Source organism: Hydra vulgaris, chromosome 12, assembly GCF_038396675.1.
Source record: "Hydra vulgaris chromosome 12, alternate assembly HydraT2T_AEP".
NCBI lineage: Eukaryota > Metazoa > Cnidaria > Hydrozoa > Anthoathecata > Hydridae > Hydra > Hydra vulgaris.
Genome location: NC_088931.1, coordinates 82527752 through 82549453, shown reverse-complemented (window position 1 = coordinate 82549453; position 21702 = coordinate 82527752). Strand labels below are relative to the sequence as shown.

General features: G+C 30.0%; 1 long non-coding RNA gene across 1 annotated transcript; it reads right to left on the bottom strand.

Moving 5' to 3' along the window:
- Window positions 1-16409: 16409 nt before the first annotated feature.
- On the bottom strand, window positions 16410-21702 carry LOC136089070 (uncharacterized). Its single transcript, XR_010642767.1, has 3 exons — window positions 21480-21702; window positions 16886-16954; window positions 16410-16592 (listed from the first exon to the last, which is right to left on the bottom strand). It is a non-coding gene; the product is annotated as an uncharacterized LOC136089070 (long non-coding RNA).

Below are 21702 nucleotides of genomic sequence, written 5' to 3'. Positions count from 1 at the left end.
TCAATCTTCTATTTACAGTTTGTCTTGAGATATGATTTTTTAGAGCCAAATTTACTTCTTGTGCAATCTCTTTGGCTGAGTATTTAGGGTTTTTTCTTGCAATTCTATAGATACTATTATCATCGGTGATACTTGTTATTCTTGGTCGTCCAGATCGGTTTTTGTCTGCAGTAGTGCCAGTTTTTTCAAATTTTTGAATTGTTCTGAGTGGACATGAACGAGATACAGACTTAAGAGTTCGAGCAATTTCAGAACTGTTGAAACCACCAAGGTGTAGTCCTACAATACGCTGTTTTATTTCAGAGCTAATTGATTTTTTTCCCATCTTATTGGTCAAATTATGGACAAAATTTAAGCGAAAAATACCAAGTTTATTTCAAATGAGATAATACATACTATGTATATCTTAGAAGCTTTTGTTCAGTTAAAATGTAAAAATGGATAGTTAAATTTACTTTTTAGTAAAAATTTGACGTCAAAAAGTTAAGACAATAGATTGCCACTATAAATATATGATATTATAATAGTAGAAATATAATTTATATCCATATCAATAACTAATTAACAGATTTAAAAACAACACATTTGGAAAACATCAAGTTAAAACTTTTTTTGTAATTTGTATTAGTTGTTCCAAGGGAGTTAATATATTATGAGGAGTTAATTTGTTTCGCCGACAGGGTTTAATTTATTTCAAGGGGAGTTAATGTATTTCAAAATAGATTAACTCCCCAGGTAATTTTTTACGCAACGGGAGTTAATTTATTATGGGAGTTAATTTATTTCATGACACCGGCCGGAATTCAAAATTTACATTCCAGTACACCCCTTCATAATACTACCTATTTTAAATTCATTTAGAATACTGCCTGTTTCTAGACATTTATTGAATATAGTCATTAATGGATCAGTGATTGAATTATATGACTTTTTAATAATTTTCGTTGGAATATCTGAATAACCACAGCTGCTTTTTTTTAATAAGTTTTTAATCGCATCGGCGATTTCATATTTATTTATAGGATGAAATGAGAAATTTAATTTTTTTTTTAAACCTTATTAGAAATTTTAAGCTTATTAAAAAAATTGTTAATAAAGTTATAAGAATCATTAAGTACACAATCGGAATTAGATTTGAATGTACTAAAGAATTTGTTAAAAAATAATGACTTTTCAACGTTTGAGTAGGCCTTCTTGTTGTTGTAAAGTATATAATCAGGAAAAGGATGGGGGGGGGGTATCTTCAAAGCTTGATTTAACTTTGATGAACTTTGAGTTGAAATCATAAAAGACTTTTAAGTTATTAAATTTTTTCGGTTCTTTTTTTCAAATAACTTGTTGATTTTTCGTTTCTAAATTTAATAAATTCTCTTCTCGTTTTTTTAAACATTTGAAAAATTAGTTTGATTAAAATTTTTTAACTCTTAATCGAACCATTCATTGTTGTCTGTATTGTTGATGTGTATTTTTATCGCCTTTTTTGGTGAAATGGCATTTAATATATTTATTATGTTGAGTTTGAAGTAGTTTCACATGTTGGTCGAGTTGTCGTTTATTATGAACTGCATCATAGTGTTGTTGATTGCGATGCACGAAGGAGTATTTGACAATTTTAGCTGGCCAAAATTGGAATTATTAAAAGTGGCCGTACCCACTTAATTACCTACCCTTATTATCTCTCGATAATGGTCGCTTAATGAGCATTTTTTTAACGAATTTTAAAGTAAATTTTGACTTTAAAAGTGAAAAAGTTGTAGTGCACATTGAAACCCTCTTAGTTTTTTTCGTTTTTCTATGAGTTTATACCACTAGCTATTTAAAAATCTTTATTTCAACTGCCTGTTGATGCCATCTAAATTTTAATTATGCTCTAAGCACATCAAGGTCCAAGATGAATTTTTCAACTTAATTTTTTTTTCTAGATGGGTCATCAGGAATGCAAACAATCTCTCGTTTGGATTTCTACAACAGTATTTAGCAGCAGGAGGCTCCAAATTTCAATGAAAAAATGGACTTAGCTGATCAAAATTTGTTATCAAGAAATCAATATACTGAAGAACTAAAAACAGTATACAAGCGTCAAATGTCGAGGTTGAAAGCTATTTTTAGAAAAATGTGGTCGTCTTTATCCAGAACTCATGAAATATTTATTAAGAAGCATGGCCCTTGGCTGCAAGGGAGTTTCCAAATACCGGGTACCCCATCCACTCTATCATCAGCAGGACGACCAAGAAAAAGTTTTGTCGATTCTAGTGAACGAAAAAAAAAATGGCAAAAAAAGGCTGAATGAAGATGAGAAGAGACTCATCTCAGATAGGAAAAAGAAAATCCAAGATGAATTCAAGACCAAAATGGGCATTCTTGTCAACATACCTAAGGTTGGATTTGGGAATACCAAAAACGGTAACACAAGCAGGAAATTCTTCAACGACCCGGAAACATCTGCAGATATCACTGGAGTAGACTTCCATTTAATTTCCAGAATGAAAATTATCTTAGAAGTAATTTCCAGTGGCCACAAGATCGATGTAGAAAAGTTCAGACAGTAACTTTGGATACTGCAAAGCTTTATGTTGAACTATACCCCTGGTGTCCAATAACTCCAACTCTGCATAAAGTTTTAGTACATGGTCCTGATATAGTAGAGAATGCGCTTTTGCCAATTGGACAATTGTCGGAAGAGGCTGCCGAAGCCAGAAACAAACATTTCCGGGAGTACAGACTTAGCTATGCTAGAAAATTTTCTAGAAAAGATTGTAACCAAGATATCATCAATAGGTTATTGTTAACATCCGACCCTCTGTTGTCCAGCATTGGGAAAAAGAAACACAAACTTACAAAGCCTTTTTCAAAAGAAGCGGTGGAATTGGTTCTTCCTGGAGAAGTACAAGATTCCGACACTGAAAACAACGAAAATGAAAAAATTCTGACAATTACGTGGTATCTAATTAAATATCAAAATACAGTATGTTATTTACCATAATAAAGTTTGAAAAATAATATATCTTTTATTTCCTCAAATCCTATTGAATATAATAAAATGTAATCCCTAAAGTACCCATCTTTCCCCTATATTGAACGCCACTGGCTTGGATTTGTACAAAAAACATTTAATTTACAATTTCTTGTCATATGGTAAAGTTTTCAGCTGTTAAAAAGAGAGAAATAATTTTGGCCAGCTAAAATTGTCAAATACTCCTACGTGCGATGGATATGATTGTTATCTTTTTATTAATAAGTCGCCAGCTTTTGATTGCTTTTGAGTTATTGACTACTTAAGTGATACTATCAATCGCTGTAAATTCTGTACAGTGATTACTAAAAGATGTTTTAAAACAAACGTTTTCATTTTTGCTGAACTTTTACTTAATAAAACATCAATCATACTTTTAGATATTTTGAATTTACTGTCTTTTTTATTAAAGTAAACAAAGTCAACAAAAAAATAAAATTTTGTTTAAAGACAGCTAAAAGATAATTTTTGAAAATACACCCAGGTAAATACAGGTTTTAAATGAATAGGAAAAATACCCCAAGCCTTTGTTTGTCCTTTGCACGGAAAAAAAATTTTCACGACATTCCAGAATTTTTTGGGATCAAATGAGTTCTTTTATGTCAATTTTCTGTGATACTCGTTTTTCAAATTTTTGAGTGTAGTTATCCATATTTTTGCATTGGTGCTGTTCATTTTATTCATTGTAAAATTTAACAGCATTTGGAAGTATTTTATCTCATTTGCTTATTAAGATTTTAAAGCTATCATTTATCACTTTTCATTTGACCATTCTTCATTTAACCACCACACAGTGGGACAGAGTGTGCCAAAATGCCAAAAAATCAATATCAGCATTACTCGATTTTGTCCCGCTGTGCACCGGTTCCCAGCAAACATTTGGTCTGACAAAAACGTTTTTAATACGTCTTTTAAACGTATTCGACGTTTTTTATACGCTTTTAAGACGTCAATTTTAGACCGGTTGGCTTCCTTTTAACCCTTTTAATAAACGAAGCATGTTTATTATTATCAATAATAAACTTTTTGCGTTGTTTATTTGCGCAAAAATGAAATTACATTATTAGTTATAATTAAAATTCACTTGTTCAAATCAGTTAAGCAACTTAAAAGTTCTATAATTATCTATTTAACAAAAAAATTAGAGTTTTGTGACATAAAAATTGTATTCAGTTTTGTGCGTTTACTTTTCGGCAATACAGCATATAGCAGCATTTGTAATACAGCATATAGCATATATTTGTTATCTGTGTTGAATTTAAATATTATTATCAAATAGAAATTTTTTTTATTTTGACATTACTATCAAAGTCTTTTCAAAAATTTCAGGAATTCTAGCGTTGCACATCATGGTTCACTGAACAATTAGTTTCTGTTAAAAGAACTAGAAGTTTTATAGTTGTGTATTTTTATAAAATGTTTGAAATGATTACTTTTTCTATATTAATAATATTAGTGAAGTTAACAACTGAATTAGATCATAATGAAATTGATAGACATAATAATTTGATTGAAGACTTATTTGTTGATAATAGTATTCGTACTGCTATTCCTCATGCTGACCCTTATAGATTACCACACAACCCATTTTTTCATCGATTTCCGGAATATCTTCGCAAAAATGATAGAGATTTATCTTTTAACCAAGTATTAAACATGCAAAACCTTCAAAAATTTTTTACAAATCCTTTTATACAGACTGGGTATGAGCGCGGAGAACACTTGTTGCCAAGGGAAAATCTTATTAACCTCGACGATTCTCAATCAATATACCCTCAGACTAACATAATGTCATCTTGGTCTAATCAAAGATTTCATCCTCCTAATTTTTTAAACAATCAAGACACTTTAGACTATCAAGCTCCACCACCATTAATGTTAAACAAAGCTGAGTTACTTGATACTATTCATGTTGGTGACTCAAAATCAAAATTTCCTTCAGAAAGGCATTTTTCTTTTCAACAACCTAAAGAGTTTTATTTTAAAAAGAATTTTGAATATTCAATGTTAAAAGAACCTCAAAATCAAAATGGCAATACCATATTAGAGGATACAGCTATTCCTTCCGCTCATTATCGCAGTAACTTATTGCCTACTTGGTTAAATGAAGGACATGACAAATTTTTACCAAACTTTTATGATTCCAGGACAGGAGATCTCTTTGATACCGTTAGTTATAGACAAAATAAAATTCCAACTTTCAAAAAAATTTCTTATTTCAAAGAACCACAAAATTCTAAAGCAAAGGAATACTTAAATAACCGTTTTGTCAATAAAATTGAAAAACCTATAGAAGATGATTTTAAAACAGAACCTAATACATTTGAAAGGTTTTACGGCTCAAAAAAGTATAGGAATTCATGGTTAAACTATAATACACTGGAGTCTGATAAAATTGCGCCATCAAAGTTTGTCTCACCTTCTTAAATACAATGACAGGAGGTGTGACATCAATATATATACGGTTTAAAAACGATTATATCTTTTCTTAGACATCAAATTTTATTTAAAAACTGTTCATTGTATCAAAAATGTTAAAACTTCCTAAATTTTAAAAATCATTTTACTTTTTGTTTCCCATAATGTTTTTTTTTTAATAAGAAACTTAAAATTACATTATTTACATTTTTTGTTTTGTTTTGTTAATGTTGAAGAAGAATTTATAATTGAATTTATAGTTGTATTAATGCGTTCGACAGCGGTTTGACGAACTGATTTTGCAGTGTAAATGATAGTCTGATTGCGGGCTGTGTTTAGACTAGCAGCACGGTTGCCATTACGTCGGCAAAAACAAGATTAAGCTTCAGCTAATATTTCAGAAAAGGTTGCTAGTGACTGGGTAAGGAAACAAGTTGTTGAGCAAATTTATTTACCAGCCCCTCGACACATACTATAGGCCTTCAGTTGATAAAAGCAGTCCTAATGTAGTTCACTTTTTTGAGCCTTACGTTCTTAAAAAAATTACAAAGTACTTTTCAAGTTTGTTACTGTTTCATGCTTTGTTGCAAATATGAAACTTTTTGAAAAGAGGTATTAAAAATAACATTTTTTACAGAAGGAGATGAAAATATCTAATACTATTTGATAAGATATCAAATAATTGTAATAGAAAATCGCAGTTCTAAAATAATTTCCTCTTAATATAAATTACTATTCTTATTTCTTAATTTTATTGTACATGGAAGTCTTTGAAGCAGCTTCTATTTTTTTCAAAACTAGATTTATTTTACATTTTTAACAAGTAAAAGAGCTGGTCACGCTCAAAACTCTGCATCGTCCTCTTTTGTCCTTGATTGCAGGCCAGGGACAGAATTTAGCTTATCTTATAATATATATGTCACAATTTTTTTTAATATTTATTTATGGGATTCATCGTTGTTGCTACTTGTTGAATAAATTTTCTGAAGAATAGTTGTTTCTTTTTATGCACTTGAATTTTAATACAATACCTTTGGTTATACCGAAGGTACTGTAACCAAGTATTTATCGTTGATATGTCAATGCAACGATAAATAATTGTAATCAAGCATTTATCGTTGACATGAGAATGCAGTGAAAAATCAGTTTTAAGTACCACCGTTTCATAGTATTCTCGTGCGGTATAATGATATTAGAATATTGACTAGATCAACACCTCCCTCTGAAGCATTGTATTTAAGAACAGGAGGTGTGACATCAATATATATACCTATATAGATTACTTTTTTATCTAATTTTTTTTCTATAAAAAAAAAGCTTTATAACAGTTTCTATAGAAGTTCTATAGAATTTCTATAGGCCATATGATTCAAAAGTTTATAAAATTCTATATAACTTTTTTTCCTGGGATTACATCTTCAGCACCACAAATTTAGATGATTTAATAATGGCATCTAGATTGATAAAGAAGTCATGTATCAAGCCTGAATTTCATGCTCAAACAAAAGTTTTGAAACCCTATTTGTGAATTTCTTCTTAGCATATACTGAGTCAATAAAATGCAAAAAATTCCTGACAAAACAAAATGCAGTGGGATATGTCAATGACGTATCCCACATTTTGTTTTGGAAGGTATTACTTTTTTATCTGTAGATTGGTCTTGTTTTTGTTTAACTTTGATGCAGTTATTGCAAACAGTATCCAATACAGGTTTGTTCACTGCATGCATGTTCCTTCTTAGGCATTCATATCGCTTGAAACTTGAAACATCAGCAACATTACTGCATTAGAAACCTGTTGATCAAAATGGTTCATAGCTAGGGAGACTAACTAATGACATCAGCTTTTTGATTTGTAAGATTTGCTCAATCTTTTTTAAATTAAGAGATCGAGCAATCAAGAGTTTGCCACATATAAAGAGATTTACTACAGCTACAATTAAAATCAGCAGTTAAAATTTAAAACTACTGCGTACATCAAAGAGAAAACATTTGAAAGTTCAGATTTCCTATTCTCTTCTGGAAGAACAAACGTTGCTTGATGAAGAAGACTATATTAAATTAGAACAAATTACTAAAAGTTCATGGGAAAGCTTGTTTATCAAATCAAATGAACAATTAATAAAAATTGGATCATGCAACTGAAAAAAAGAACTTTGCAACTGCAAAGAACGTGCAAATGGAAAAGATATTGCTAGAAATACAACAAAAGATAAAAAAGACGCAGTTTTAAGCCTTTACGATACCGACATTTCCATAAGTCAAAATGATTTTCTAAACCTTGGTCCAAACTTTGTACCATCTTTAAAGTCGATACCATACATGGATATTATGACAATAACAAAGTGCTCTGCTTTAAAATTAGAATACAACATCTATAAAACTAGAATACAAGTAGAAAATGCACAAAATTTAAGAAAAATGTTTTAAGAGAACTAAAAACTGAGAAAAAAGAATAATAACAATCTGACAAAAGTACAGAGGATAGCTTTAAGAGAAATAAAAAAACGATTAAACCATTTCTATATAACCGTTTGACAAAGGAATTGTAAGGATTGAACATTCTAAAGCTTTGGAAAAAATCCGTAAACTAATTGGTCCGACAAAAATTATAAGTGAAGACCCTACTTCCAGCTACGCAGCAAAAATTAGAAGGTATCTTTCAAAACTAAATAAAAGCAACGTTTTTCTAAAGAGGAATACGAAAAAATATATCCAAGCAATCCTATCCCACCTTATATTTAGAGAGTAATCAAAGCTCATAAACCAGAAAAACCGTACCCTGTGAGAATAATTATTTCTACCATTGGTACGCCAAACCACTGAACATCAGAACTCTTAGATAAGACAATACAACCAGTCTTAAATGAAAATCCGACACAATTTAAAAACTCTTTTGACTTTTAATAAAAAAAGCAGAAATTGGAATATCGCCAACAATGAGATTCAAATGTCTTATGATGTTGTAAATCTGTACCTGTTAATTCCGTTAAAAGAAGCCATTTTTAAACTTTTAGAACAGTTAAATAACAGTTTATCATAAAAACTTAACAAAACTAAGTACTACTATGATCAAAAAGTAAGGTGAATTTTTAATTTAAACTTCCGGCCTTATTTGAATCGTCCAATCTTTTTTATTTTTAAGTTGGTAGGAATGTCATTAACATTTGCGCCAAATTACATGTCAAAACTCATAATTATTTTTTATTTGTTTACGCTTGTTTCTGAAGTACCAAAAGTGCATTCGGCGATTTTCACGATGTCTAATTTTGTTGAGCAAAGAAGTGCTATTAAATTTTGTTTGCGGAATGATATTTCTGCTGCTGAAACGTATCGAATGTTGCAAAAGGCCTTCGGTGAAGAGACTATGTCTCAAAAAAATGCTTACAAGTGGTACAAAGACTTCAAAGAAGGCCGAGAACGTGTTGATGACTTGGAACGCTCCGGACGACCATCGACTTCGATTGATGATCGCCACATCAACAAAATCAAAGAATTGGTGCTTGCAAATCGTCGGTTAACCATTCGAGACCTTGTTGACATGGTTGGAATATCATTTGGGTCGGTGCAAGCAATTTTGAAGGATCATTTAGACCTCAGAAGACTCAAATCACGTTTGGTGCCGAACTTTCTCAATTTCTTTGAAAAAGAGCGTCGCGTTAAAATGTGTGAAGCAATGCTTTCTGACTATCAAGACGTCTACAAACAAATTATTACTGGCGATGAGACTTGGGTCTACGCATACGACCCTGAAACAACCGACCAATTGAGTGAATACTGTGAAAAAGGCGAGCCGAGACCGAAGCAACCACGTCAAAGTCGCTCAAAAATCAAGGTAATGTTGACTGTTTTCTTTGATTATTGTGGTGTCGTGCACTACGAATTCCTTCCAACTGGCCAAACTGTCAACAAGAAATATTATTTAAGCGTTATGCGACGTTTGCGTGAAGCTATTCGCAAAAAGAGACCAGAATTATGGGCCAATAACTCTTGGATTTTGCACCACAATAATGCGCCTTCGCACACAGCACTGATTCTTCGTGAGTTTTTCGCCAAAAACTCTACCCATGTTGTTCCACAACCACCGTATTCGCCCAACTTAGCACCGTGTGACTTCTGGCTGTTCCCAAAGCTCAAGAGACCACTCCGGGGAAATCGTTTTGAGTCCATTGAAGAGATCCAACGTGAATCGGCACGCGCATTGAAGGCTATCCCTACCGAGGACTTTTCGGCATGCTTCGAAGGCTGAAAAAAACGTTGGCAAAAGTGCATTGGGGCCGGGGGGGATTATTTGAGGGGGACGATACAGATTTGGAAGAATAAATAAAGATTTTTCATTTTATAAAAAAATTCACCTTACTTTTTGATCACAGTAGTATGCTTGAAACAAAACAACTCATAAAACTATGCTTTTATCATTGATATTTTTACTGGAACAATGAGATTTATGTAATGGAGAACTCAGGACCAATCTGAATTTCTTTCATGGTGGTTCTCACGAAATCTTTTCCATAATTCCATAAAAATAATGCAATTAAAATGGCATTTACGATAAAACCTGAACTTAATCTAAAATCATTTTTACGATACGTTGTCGATAGTCATGCAAGATTTCCTAACATCAAACAAGCAAAACAATTCCAAGATATTTTAAACCAACAACACCCTGCGATCCAATACACAATTGAAGTTGAAAACGAGACAAAAACGCTTAATTTTCTTGATGTAACCATTGTAAACAACACAATAGGAAAATATGAATGCAAAATATATCGAAAAGAGGCTAACATTCAAATTAAACCGCAGTCAAATCACGATCCGAATATTTTAACCGCTATATTTAAAGGATTTCTTTACCGAGGTTACTCCATCTGTAGTAAACATAATTTGCGAAACAAAATAAATTTTTTAGCTGACATGTTTATTGAAAATGGGTATGATGAAAAGCAATTGAGGAATATTAAACATCAATTTCACCAAAAAAGACAGAATAAAAACACAATTTCATTAGAATGCAATAATTCTCCTATAGTGTCTTTACCATGGGTAACAGACCTTTCACCAAAACTTTGAAAAATATTCCGAAAAGCAGGATACAGAGCTGTATTTAAATCAAACCCAAATCTAAGATCTTTATTAACATCAAAAAACAAATCAAAACTACCTATTAACAGCCAGCTTGGAACCTATATAATAAAGTACAACTGCTCCAAAGTTTACATCGGTTAAACAATAATGCAGGTAAACACATGGATGCATCAACATCAGAAGAGCATTGACAAAAAAAACCTAATCAATCTGCATTAGCATATTTCATAAAACTTTTTGAAAGAAGATATCATTTGGGAAAAAACAAAAACATTAAAGGTAGAAAATAAAAAGTTTGAAAGAAAAATTAGGGAGGCACTAGAAATACAAAATTTAAATCTAAAAACAAAAGAAACCATTTAACCGCTGACGTCAATAGTTGCAATTTTATATAAACTACCCAGCTAGGTAGCTTACCTACGTTGGCCCAACGTATGTGAATACATGGCGAACGTCGGCTGTTTTCTCCGATGCAAATACAACGTTGATCGAATGTTATTTTAATTACATTTATATTAATAAAAACCTGTATGACGACGTAATTAAAAATAGTTAGGAAAATTACATTGGTCCAACGTATGAATAAATATTACAAAAGGCGGTTGTTTTTCCAAACCCATCTTAACCCAATCTAAAAACCCATCTAAACCCAACATTGATCCAATGTACAGAAATTAACGTTGATCCAATGTATATGGATGAACGTTGACCAAATGTGTATAACCACATATTGGTCCAATGTATATGGATTAACGTTGGATTATATACATTGGATCAACATTGCTCTATATACATTGGAATAACGTTGTTATATACAGTAATAATTTATATACAGTAATAGTACAGTTATTATATACAGTAATAATACAGTAAAAATACAAGAGTAATGTTATATACAGTGGATCAACAGATATATAAAAAAAACCATTGGGGTATATCACCTAGTGCAATATCTGTCTGCTTTCTCTACGCTATTTTTCTAACTCGACTTCTTGTGACTTTCACTCAAATTCCTTCGTTCTTCTCAAATCACTTACTCTTGGTCTGCAAAGTAGGTCATGACGCTCTTTAGTGAGCTAAACTCGTCTTCGCGGGCCTTGGTAATATGGCCTTTGTATAGCAAGTAGCTGGAGGAGGATAAACCACAATAGCTATAAACAAATGCTGGTTCATCAAAGTGGATGAAATGTATAAGTATATATAAAACTATATATGCACATAAATATATGATATGGATGTGTATATATATAAACTAAAATATAAAACAAATAAATTTAGTTCCAATAAAAGTTAAATATAACGTTATGCAAACGTAAAAGATAACTTCGAATCAACTTAAAATACAATGTTTTGCCAACGTAAAATATAATGTTGAATCAACGTAAAATATTAAGCAATGCCGACTTAAAATAGAACGTTGGGCCAACTGCTTTTTGATTGTTGGCAATGTCGCATTTTAACCAAAATGATATAAAAACAACGTTGGCGGGTAATGTTGGGCCAACGTAAAGCGCAACATTGTTATAATGTTTTATCAACGTATGTGTGCTAGCTGGCTATAACGTCATTATAGTATAATAACTTTCCACATCTAAACGACCGTGTATTATAATACACGGTCGTTAGTAATAACTAGGGTTAGGGCTATTGTAATTGTAATGAAAACAATAACAGTAACAATAATTATTGTTATTGTATTAAATTAATTTAGAAACAATAACAATACTTGTGATTTACAACTATTGTAATTCTGTAATACAATAACAATAAGTATTGAATTGCAATTCATCTTTATAAAACAATAACAATATCTGAAAAAAAAAAGTATTGTAATGACCCACTACAATAACAATAAATATTGTATTGTAAATCGTCTTTGTAAAACAATAACAATTTATTGTTATTGTAATAAAATAAATTATTTTAGTGTCAAAATTGTATTAAATTGGACTGAATAAAATAATTTATGAATGTTATTTTTCATAATATTTTGTGGCCATTTAGAGCTTAGAAATACATAACAAGATAGGTGATGCGAAATATAAATATGTAAAAAATAAAATTTGCAATATATTGCAAATCCGTAAATAAAAAGCAGCAAATAAAATAGTTCGTCAGAGATGAAAATAAATACGTTAAAATACGTTAGCTTTTCTACTTTAATTTAATACACTACAATAGTTATTGTAATTGTTTTCATCAAAACAATACAATAGTTATTGTAATTTTATTTCATTAAAACAATACAATACAATATTTCTTGAATTTTATTGTATTGTTAGAAAAAAAACAATACAATACTTATTGTAATTGTTTTTTATCGCAGCAATACAATACCAAAATAATTTTTTTCTATGGTTTCTGTAATATTACAATACAATATTATTGTATTGTAATGTGTAATAGTATTTAACTTTTACAATTACAATTACAATAGTCCTAATCCAAGTAATAACGTTATTAACTACGGCTAAAAAATTAATTTAATATTTTACAATTGGTGATGCTGGTATCCATAACCCAGCGAAAATTTCTTATTTAATAAAATTACACAGTTCTGCAAAAAAATATTTTTAAAAAGTTGTTTGAAATTTGATAACTGTTTTTTATGTATTTCTCAGCGCTGATTTCGAAAATGCAATCCTTTTTATTTTACCACATCCGGTTTTCTCACGAAAAAGGATTATTTTTGGGTAAAATAACAAAACTAGGCCAATTTTTCACATTTTTCAAACGTTATAGAATTATATTTTATGTATAAATTATCTTCTAAACTATATTTGAAGAACACTTACATTTCTCTTTCAGCTTATAAGTCCTTATAATAACGTTTTTACTTTCTGTCGAAGCTTCTTTTATTGCTTTTCCTGCTGTGGACTCGTTCAGGATCATCTCTCTTCAACATCCAGCAGTAGTCCGCTATCATGTTGATGTTCCATCTTCTCTGATATCTTCTTTCCATTTCCTTGATGTCTTGGTGAAATCTTTCGCCTTGCACTTCACTTTCATCACCAAGGTTTGCAGGGAAGTAATCAAGATGTGAATGGAGAAAATGAACTTTAATGCCCATGTTACAGCCCAGCTCCTTAAAGTTGTCGAGCATGTCTGTGACAATGGTCTTGTAGTTTGGATCTTTGTTGTTTTCTAGGAAACCGGTAACAACTAATTTAAAGGATGTCCATGCTGTCTTTTCTTCTGTTTTCATTTTGTCCACAAAATTAGGATCTCTCATAAGTTTTCTAATGTCTGGTCCAACAAAGATTCCTTCCTTTAGTTTTGCCTCGGATAAACCGGGAAACTGCCCACAAAGATATTTGAAAGTCTTCCCTTCTTTTGGCAATGCCTTAAAAAATTGTTTCATCAGCCCCAACTTAATGTGAAGTGGTGGAAGTAACACCTTTTTGGGATCCATAAGGCTATTTCTCTCAGCATTTTTAACCCCTACTTCTAAGATTTTTCTCAAGAGCCAAACTTTTTTTATGTAGTGCTGCTTTCTGTCTCGACTGTCCCATTCACAGAGAAAGCAAGGGAACTTTGTGTAGCCATTTTGTTGAACAAGCAGCATTGAAATAACTTTTAAATCCCCGCACATTGTGTTCATTGTGGTATGAGCAGCTGAGTTTGTTTAAAACCAGTTCAAGGTTTTCGTAACATTCTTTTAAGTGCACCGAGTGTCCAACTGGCATAGAAGCATACTTATTGCCATTGTGCAGAAGTACTGCTTTAAGGCTTCTTTTTGATGAATCTATAAAAAGTCTCCACTCATCAGGAGCATATTCTATTTTAAAACATGCCATAAGTCCAGAAACATTACTGCAAATACCAGGTCACCTTCTTGAGAGAAGAAAGATACAAATTCCTTTTCCCTTGATTGATACCAAGAAAAGGATGTACCCGGAGCCAACATACTTTTATCTTTCAATCTAGATCCTAAAACTTATGCCGAGTCTTCAGGAAGACCTAGGTCTCTAACTAAATTGTTCAGTTCAGATTGTGAGAATGGAATGGGATCAGTTGTGACAGGATTCCAGCAATCACTGTGTTTTTTACTATCACCTTGCTGAGCCAATGTCTCATGATCATCTAAAATATCATCCAAAGAATCTGGAGGACAGGGTATTAGTACTCCAGGTCCATGAGGAATAGGGTGAATGATTGATTGATTGTTGGGGTAAAAAATTTCCTTTTTTTTTTTAAATTGAAACCTCCCAGTGAAAAAGCGCACATGGGATACGCGTGGATTTTTTCCATATGTAACCCATGTGGGGATTATTATTTTGTCCTATGTGGGTTTCATATGGTAAATCCCACATGAGTTTTATGTGGTAAATCCTACATGGGATACACGTGGGTTTTTACCATATGTAACCCATATGGGGATTATTATTTTGTCCCATGTGGGTTTCATATGGTAAATCCCACATGGGTTTTATGGGGTAAATCCTACATGGGATATAGGTGGAAAATACTACATGTTATAGATCTTAAATGCCACATATTTTAATCCAAATGGTATAAAAGTAGTCAATACTAGACAAATGAAAGTCCGAATACTTCTATGATAATTTTTAAAATTCTTTTAATTTAAAAATTTCTTAAATAGTAATTTAAAATTAATCATCGAAGCTTTCAGAGAGGCTAAAGTTAATCTGGTATTTGCTACTTTACCCCATTTGGTATTCAAAACCTGCAGCATTTTTGATCTTTTACATGAGATGCTTTCCACCTATAACCTTTGTGGGATTTACCTTTAAACTATTATGACGAAATTTTATAAAATTAAAGAACGTGTTGCAAAATGAACTTATTTTAAAATAAATGCTATTAATCAATATATCCAAAATGAATATTAAAAATATTATTTTTTCTTTTGCGATTTACACGCCGTTTTTTGTCGATTGAATTAATTAAATCGCTTCGGCGTGTATAATAACAAGGTTTTTAGTATCTTCTAACTTTCTTCAAACATTTTCTAAAAAAAAAAATAAATACAAATGTATATAAATATATATATATATATATATATATATATATATATATATATATATATATATATATATATATATATATATAGAGAGAGAGAGAGAGAGAGAGAGAGAGAGAGAGAGAGAGAGAGAGAGAGAGAGAGAGAGAGAGAAAGAAAGCAATTTTAATTATTAGCCAGGTTGAAGTCATTAATGACTACAATATTTCACAAATAAATATTTCCTAATTTATTACTTACAATGACTAACGTATTATGGGTAATTGAACACATATTATGCGTAATGAGCTTGCAAGCTCACATATTATGCGTAATGAGCTTGCAAGCCCAATAAAAAAGCGCACATGGGATACGCGTGGATTTTTTCCACATGTAACCCATGTGGGGATTATTATTTTGTCCCATGTGGGTTTCATATGGTAAATCCCACATGGACTCCATATGGTAAATCCCATATGGGATACGCGTGGGTTTTTACCATATGTAACCCATATGGGGATTATTATTTTGTCCCATGTGGGTTTAATATGGTAAATCCCACATGGGTTTTATGTGGTAAATCCTACATGGGATATAGGTGGAAAATACTACATGTTATAGATCTTAAATGCCACATATTTTAATCCAAATGGTATAAAAGTAGTCAATACTAGACAAATGAAAGTCCGAATGCTTCTATGATAATTTTTAAAATTCTTTTAATTTAAAAATTACTTAAATAGTAATTTAAAATTAATCATCGAAACTTTCAGAGAGGCTTTATTTAATCTGGTATTTGGTACTTCATCCCATTTGGTATTCAAAATGTGTAGCATTTTTGATCTTTAACATGTGATGTTTTCCACCTATAACCCATGTGGGATTTACCTTAAACTATTATGACGAAATTTTATAAAATTAAAAAACGTGTTGCAAAATGAATTTATTTTAAAATAAATGCTATTAATCAATACATCCAAAATGAACATTAAAAATATTATTTTTTCTTTTGCGATTTACACGCCGTTTTTTGTCAATTGAATTAATTAAATCGCTTCGGCTTGTATAATACCAAGGTTTTTAGTATCTTCTAACTTTCTTCAAACATTTTCTAAAAAAAAATAAATATAAATACAAATATATATAAAAGAGAGAGAGAGAGAGAGAGACAGAGAGAGAGAGAGAGAGACAGAGAGACAGAGAGAGAGAGAGAGAGAGAGAGAGAGAGAGAGAGAGAGAGAGAGAGAGAGAGAGAGAGAGAGAGAGAGAGAGAGAGAGAGAGAGAGAAAGAGAGCAATTTTAATAAGGAACCTTATTAGTCGAGCAATTTTAATTATTAGCCAGTTTAAAGTCATTAATGACTACAATATTTCACAAATAATTATTTCCTAATTTATTACTTACAATGACTAACGTATTATGTGTAATTGAACACATATTATGCGTAATGAGCTTGAACCCATGAGGAGAATCCTGAAAAAAAGTGATCAATTAGGATAAGTAGTTAACCAAAAAAACAAAAACAAAAATGTAAAAACCTACTTTTTCAATGATGTAGACTTCTATAATAACAGGCCTTGACATCGCGCAAAATGCCGTAAAAACTGAAGGCCGATTAAACTTTCACTTTTACTTATATTGATATATTTTTATATTAGGTAGGGTGTAATGGCAGTCTATGTTTTCTAATAATAATCTCTAGTAAAAACGGAAATATAAAAAGAAAACCAAAAAATTGTTAAAAGATAATCATGCTTTTCGTATTTCAAATTTCATTAAGAATATTTATGTAATATTAAATAATATCAATAACAAGCAGAACCATAACAAAGTATATATCTATATATTAAAAAGATAACTGTATTTTTAATTTTTTTTGCTAAAAATGGTAACAATAAAAATCACCAACAATAAAAAACACCAACAAAAGTTGATTCAAGCAAAAAAAAAGTTTTATGAATATATCTCAAGAGGGTTAAAGTCCTTGGCAACTTGTAGTCAATACACAAACAATCATATAAACTTCGTCGCATAGCAAAATACTCATATGCTCTACATATAATATCTGAAGTATATAAAACTTCACCAACATTAACTTTTCTCATAGCATTAAGGTGTTCGAATAGAATATTTGACTGAAGCAAACTTTCTTTATTTTTTAAAAATCTAACTGCTTCAAATAATGCTGATTTTGTTTTTATTAACTTTAATTTGTTTACAGCTAAATATGAAATATTACAAGTTGTGGCATTATGGTTAGCTACAAATGAATAATCATTGAAAATTACTAAAATAAATAATGGAACACCAAGTTTGTACATTTTTGATTGTATGTGTAAACTTTTTTTATTAGGCTGGAAAACAATAACATTGTTATTATCACTTAACAAAGATTGAATATCGTCAAATATAAGTTCATCTTCTTTTAGAAAATCATTTAACTCATCTGGTGAAATGCTTCGAAAACCGCTTGAAGTTACATTTTTTCTAACTTTACTTGCTGGTGTAGCTAAACAACTAGGCGAAATTTTTTTAAAAACAGATGGTGGGTTTAAAGGTCGTTGCTTTCCATATTTGCTTTCAAAAGGTGCTTCATTTGGCCAATGCAGTTAACATAATGCTATATAGTCTGTAACAATAAAACCAGTTCTTGGGATAGCTTCACTACATCTTTTTCTCTCCTCTAGATTCTTCAGGAATTTATAAATTGATATTTTTGTCGTAGTTGGGTATTGTTATTTTTGTTGTAGTTGTAATTGATATTGTAGTTGTAGTTGTACAAATTGATATTTTTGTTGTAGTTGAGATAGTTCGACTTGCAAAGAGATACACAGCATTTTAAAGGCATTTTTAAGGCATTTTAATTATTAAAAAAACTTATCGTTAGTTTGACAATATTATTACCTTACAATGTTAACGCCTTGAACCTTACAACGTTATCATCTTGATGTTGGGCTATCTAATTTATAAACCAATCACATTTTAAAGATTTATTAAAAAAGCGCGAACACAAACTTTCGTCTAATGTTAAAAGATGAAAATGTAAACACAGTATTAGGAATTGGCCTTCAGTTTAACAACTTTGTTGCGCGATGTCAAGGCCTGTTATTAAAGAAGGCCGCGGTCACACATAATAACATATTCTGAAACTAATAAACAAACATCTAAATTTCTATAAGTAAATTTATTCTTTGATCATTGCCTTCATATCCTATCTTATTTTCATATCATAATCTATTATGGAATTATTTATATAACATATCACAACAATATTATTAAGTTTGTGATGTTCAAATATCATATGAACATTCTCTAACATGTTCATATGATATTTGAATATAGTTCTTGAGTGTATTATCTGCAAACAATTGACTGATGCAAGTTCTAATGTTGTCAAAAACCAAGCATGCATGCATGCGACAGTGCAGTGTCCCACAAAGAAATGCAGGCTTGAAAGTCAAATTTTCTTTATTGAAAAAAAATTAAAATAGGGGGGAGATAGGGAGGTTTCTGTTACTTTTTTTAGGCTCCAAAACTTTTAACTTTATATATAATAAGGTTCATAAAACTTAAGGGACTTACGAAGTACATTGAGGAACAAAAACAGGATATTTACAGAAACTTTAAAATTTTTAATTTGGAGTACCATAGTGTAATTGGGAATAAAGTCTCTGGGTCCAGTATTCAAAGTAATATGATCTAAAGTAACATATAAATTAAATAAAATGCTTTAAAATGCATGCAGTTATACATATAACTCCTGATAGTTAACTATATGTATAACTAGTTATATTCTTACTACAGTAAGAATATTTATCATTGTTGAACGTGATTTTATTAGTAATTTAATTTTACTATCAACATATTTTGACAACACCCTTTACATTTTAAATGATGACAGCTTTACTTTTCTATCGATGTTAAATTTATTATGTTTCAATAACTCAGATTGAATTTTAACTGAATTATTGTAAGCTTTGTAAGGGTTTGTTGTATCTCAAATGGTGTTGTAAATAAAGTAAAAATAATATATACATATATATATATATATATATATTATATATATATATATATATATATATATATATATATATATATATAAAAATATATAAATATATAAATATATATATATATATAGTATTTAGGTTATGGGATCATCCATAAATAATGCCAGTAGATAGAGGGGCAGTGCGAGTTTAACAATAATTGACAATGGGGAGGGGATGTTGAAACCAAAATAGTGTCAATTAAAAAATTAAATTAAAAAAAAAAGTAAAATATTTTATTTTAAAAAAAAGTAATACAATATATGCTAGCTATGAGCAGGTTTTAGAGGTATTTACACCAACAATGTGGTCTAAAAACTTCTTGCTTTTGTTGCTTAAAACTGTAGAGGATCATAGGAAAAACAATTTAAATTCAGAAATTAGCTTTCTTATCTGAAAGAACAATTTATGTTTTTTTTTTTTTTACTTTTAGTACTGTTGAGAATAAATCTATAATTGAACCAGAAAAAAATTGATGGTATATGCATTTTTTATATTATATTAACAATTCAGATATACCATCATAATACGATAACAAAAACTGACATCATTTTCAATGGGAGATGGCAAAAAATTGACTGAGTTTGATAAAGGGTGAAGTTGTTCAATAAACCGGGTCATCATCTGACATCATTATGCATAGATGACCCTACGATTTAGGTAAAATAAGTAATCAATTTGCCATATTTCTCTTTAGAAAGTGTAAGAAAAAAGCATTGTTATGCTGAGAACCTACCTATTGAGCAAGCTTTGACCACCTATTTTATAAATTTGAGAGACAGAAGTGGAAGTGCAAATCGCAAAAGAACTAATAACAATGCTCTAAATTGATTTTAACTTTGTAGACTAACATTAATATAGTATTTAGTAATAATAAATAAAGTTTACATGATTTTTATAATTTGTATTTATTTCCATTAATTATCAGTTGTCAGTTCCCATTTTATAAAATGAATTAAAAAACTATTGATTTATAGTAAAATAATAATACATAAATACTAGTTTCCTAATGCTATTATCATCACAATGTTAATGGTATTCGTTTTAAAGTGAAATTTTGTATCAATTTTATTGTTTTAATGTTATATATATATATATATATATATATATATATATATATATATATATATATATATATATATATATATATATATATATATATATATATATATATATATAAATATATATATATACATTTATGTATGTATGTATGTATGTATGTATGTATGTATGTATGTATGTATGTATGTATATATATATATGTATAAATATATATATATATATATATATATATATATATATATATATATATATATATATATATATATATATATATATATATGTATATATTTAACTAAATCTTGAATTTGAATTAATTGGTACTAATTTGTTCAAGCATAACCTTAAAAAATAAGTTTTTATAACAAATTATATGTATAACTAGTTATACATATAGTTAACTATCAGGAGTTATATGTATAACTATATGCATTTTAAAAAAAAAACTGGACCCAGAGGCTTTATTCTCAATAACACTGTGGTACTCCAGATTAAAAATTTAAAAGTTTTTGTAAATATCCTGTTTTTGTTCCTTAATGTAGTTCGTAAGTCCCTTAAGTCTTAAGGACCTTATTATATCTAAAGTTAAAAGTTTTGGAGCATAAAAATAGTTACAGAAACCCATCTCCATCCTATTTTTTTCTTTTTTTGATAAAGAAAATTAGGAATTCTTTGACTTTCAAACCTGCATTTCTTTGTGGGACACTGCAGTGCCCCATGCATGCAAGATTGGTTTTTGACAACATTTCAACTTGCATCAGTTAATTGTTTGCAAATAATTTACTCCAGATCTATATTCAAATAACTATTATATTATCCTAATATTACGTCTATTTGCACAAATCTTAATCTTATTTCTATAAAGAAAGATAAACATTATTCGTGGTACTTACATACTTGCTTGCCATTCTCTTTATTAATATAAAATATTTTCCCACAATATAAACGTAACGCAATGCCATGTCGATTTAAAATTTTTTTTATTTAGTTTCCAGCTTTTAAATTAATTCCCATGCAAATCCCACAGGAAACCCACGTGGGATTTTCCATGTGTGTAAATACCATATGGTTCCCACATGTAACCCATGTGGGATTACCCACATGGGTTTAAGGTGA